The sequence below is a fragment of the Echinops telfairi genome, unplaced genomic scaffold (assembly GCF_000313985.2).
Source record: "Echinops telfairi isolate 266 unplaced genomic scaffold, ASM31398v2 ScPeMD7_7417;HRSCAF=8455, whole genome shotgun sequence".
NCBI lineage: Eukaryota > Metazoa > Chordata > Mammalia > Afrosoricida > Tenrecidae > Echinops > Echinops telfairi.
Genome location: NW_022111317.1, coordinates 1492346 through 1495458, shown reverse-complemented (window position 1 = coordinate 1495458; position 3113 = coordinate 1492346). Strand labels below are relative to the sequence as shown.

The following is a 3113-nucleotide window of genomic DNA, read 5'->3' as shown; positions in this document are numbered from 1 at the left end:
GGGAGCAGCCCTCCACTTAGCCCACCAGAGCACCCGTCTCCCTCTGTGGGGGACACCTATGTGGCATGCTTGCAATTCACGAGGCCAGTCCCCGTCCGGCTCAGCCTACACGCCTTCCTTGGAGGAAACGCAGTTAGTTCTACGTGAAGGAAGGTGTTTTAAAGGTTACAAAGCAGGAAGGGAAAGATACACTCCACTGCCCACCCCTCTTCCAGGCGGGCCCTCCTGCCTGCTCGCTGCCAGCCATAATTAGCAGAGGTTCCCCCCTGTGGTTTCACCCTTGTTCTCAGTCCCTTATTCAATTACTTGCTCTTTCCTCCGGGCCTGACGGCTGCCGTCTTTTCTACATAAGGTGCCCTTGCTGTTTCTTAATCGCTGGTTCACGTTTCTGCTCTTGAGGGTCCGGGGCTCAGCCCAAACCTGGTACTGTCTGGCAGCGGTGAGCCTGGGTGTCTCTGGACACTGGCTGTGTGTCTCCCCCCACCACCACCACCCCGCTGCCACCCTGTCATCACCAGCCTGCCGTCCTCACGGGGACCTCCCTGCAGTCAGGGCCCATGCTTGCCTGGAATTGAGGGCGTTCTGGAGCTTTAACTACGGGGGTCCCAGGAGGCAGCCGCGGGCCCACTTAGCTATTCAGAGGATTAATTTTCTGAAATCACAATCGTCGTCATGATGGGGTTTAGCTGCCTGCCAGTTTCCCACGAACAAAGGAGGCATTAGATTGGAGCCGGAGACAAGGCACAGGGAGAGGGGATCTCGCTGTAATGAAATGAGCTTCACTGTACTCTGACCGCTTTGTCAGGCTGCCAGTACACCGCTGGGGGTCCCTGAGCTAGGTGGGGCGGGGTGGGGGGGTTGTCACTCAGGAGCTGACACCTGAACAGGAGATTAACTGGAGACCCTGGGCGGTGACGAAAGGTTGGTTGTTCAAAACTACCACCAGGTACCTCGGAAGAAAGGCCTGGCTGCCAGGTTCTGAAAGGTCACTACCTGGAAAGCCCGCTCTGCACACCCCGCGGTCACTGTGAATCCGGGCGTCCCCCACGTTGAGAGAAGTGGGCCCGGGGTGGCACCAACTGTTAGTGCACTCACCACCTGGAGGTTGCCAGGAAGAAAGGGCTGACCATCCTGGAAAAAACCAGCCCTGCCAGTCGGATGGGGGCATGTGACCCTGCTGCCCTGGACCCCGGGGTCCTGAGAGCATTGTGTATATTTACAACAGGGAGCCGGAGCCCAAGAAGTCCCATCTCTCCTGGGGATGGGGAGGTGGGGAGAGGATCAACTTGTAAGGGTTGGAATGCCCAGGACCCCCTACATCACTCTGCAGAGATGGACTTTCAAACATGAGCAGTGCCTGCGCCCCACTCCTCCAGGGGCCGGGGGTGGGGGGTGGGGGGTGCCGGCCTTTGGAGTACAGACCATCTCAGAGGAGGTGGCCAAGCCTGTCCCGGGTCTCATCGTAGTGGCCTCGGGGACTCCGGAGGACTAGTCTGAGCTCCCGACCTTTCAACACGGGCACCCAAGAGCTGGGTGGCCAAGCCACAGTCAGGAGATTGTGCCAGCCTGGCATGGCGGCAGGGTTGGCTAGCAATTAGCCTGCTGACCAGCACCGGGACCTTCTGCTACTGCTGGTCAGAGTGTCCCCCCCCCCCCCCCCACCCCTCCACTCAGAGCTGACCACGAGTTGGTCCTTCTGCGGCAGGTGAACACAAAGACCCAGTGGGACCCTCACTCGTGGATGTGGTTCTCCTTTTAATGGGGTGGTCCAGGTGGGGCTCCTTCCTGCTCGGCCATCTCCCAAGAGCTCATGTGGGCATCGCTGTGGGCTCTTCAATCCCATTTTCCAGGTGTGGAAACTGAGGCAAACTCAGACTGGACTCGAGCCTGGGGAGGTCTCAGCCCAAGGCTCTCCTGCTGCCCCAGGCTCCCGTTTAAAGATGTGTGTGGGCACCCTTGTGTCAGGAAATCAGGTGTTGAAAGAGAGGCCCTGGTCCCCAGCCACCTGCTTCAGACATGGCTCAGAGGCCCTGCCCGCTATTGGGACCAGGATGCCCTCGGGGCTCTGGATATGAGGTGCTCTTATCTCTCAGCCCCCCAACCCCTCTCCCCCACTGTGGCCTAGGAGGTCCCTACTGGCTGTTAACACTTCTGGGCTCTGGGCATCAGTCAGGCTCCGCCCACAGCTCGTCCTGGGATGGGTGGGCAAACCTGGCCCCAGCCCATCTGGACATCGAAGCCTGGGTCCAGACCCGTCCTCTGCCATTGATGGATAAAGCCCAGGCCTTCACATCCTTGTCTGTGAAGTGGGGTGTCCTCGCGCCCCCCCCCTCCCTCACCGGCCCTGGGAGGGCCTGATTCCTGCTCCGCAGGGCTGTCCTGGGGATTGACGTGGCCAATGCCTCTCATGCTCAATCCCTGGCATCTCAGCGCAACACAAATCCAAACCCTGTGCCACCGAGTTGAGTTCGAATCCTGACAAACCCCACGTGCCACCAGGACCCCCAATTCCATTGCTCCCTAGACACATCCTTTGATCCCCTGGAGCCTCGGAGTTCTTTTCTGTCAAATGGGAGGAGGGCCTCACAGGAAATGCCACCGCCCACAGCCCAGAGAACAGACCCTGCTTTCAGGGGGCAGGGGAGAGAGCGACCAGGATTCAACCAGGCACCCATGAAGCCATCCATCCATCTGTCCATCCATCCATCATCCACATCCATACCTCCATCCTACCATCCATCCATCATCCATACCTCCATCCATCATCCATCACTTCATCCTTCTGTCCATCCATCCATCATCCACATCCATACCTCCATCCTACCATCCATCCATCCATCATCCATCACTTCATCCTTCCATCCATCATCCGTCCATCCATTTACCCATCCATCCAGCCATCCTTCCATCCATCTATCCATCCACCATCCACCCATCATCCATCCATTCATTCTTTGGTTCGTTCAGTGGACACTCTTGGGCATCCATTTGTGCCAGGACTGGACAGGGGGGTGGGCACAGGGGGACAGTAGAATGAGGCCTGGTCCCACCCCTTACAGAAGAAGGGCCACACAATATGGGGCAGGGGCCGAGCGGACGGCAAATGTGGGTGC

The 3113-nt window shown here is 58.6% G+C and overlaps 1 protein-coding gene across 1 annotated transcript in view; it reads left to right on the top strand.

Annotated features, from left to right (window-relative positions):
• The window catches only part of ANO1 (anoctamin 1), a 126798-nt gene that overhangs the window by 86477 nt on the left and 37208 nt on the right, over positions 1-3113 (top strand). The window lies entirely within an intron of this gene.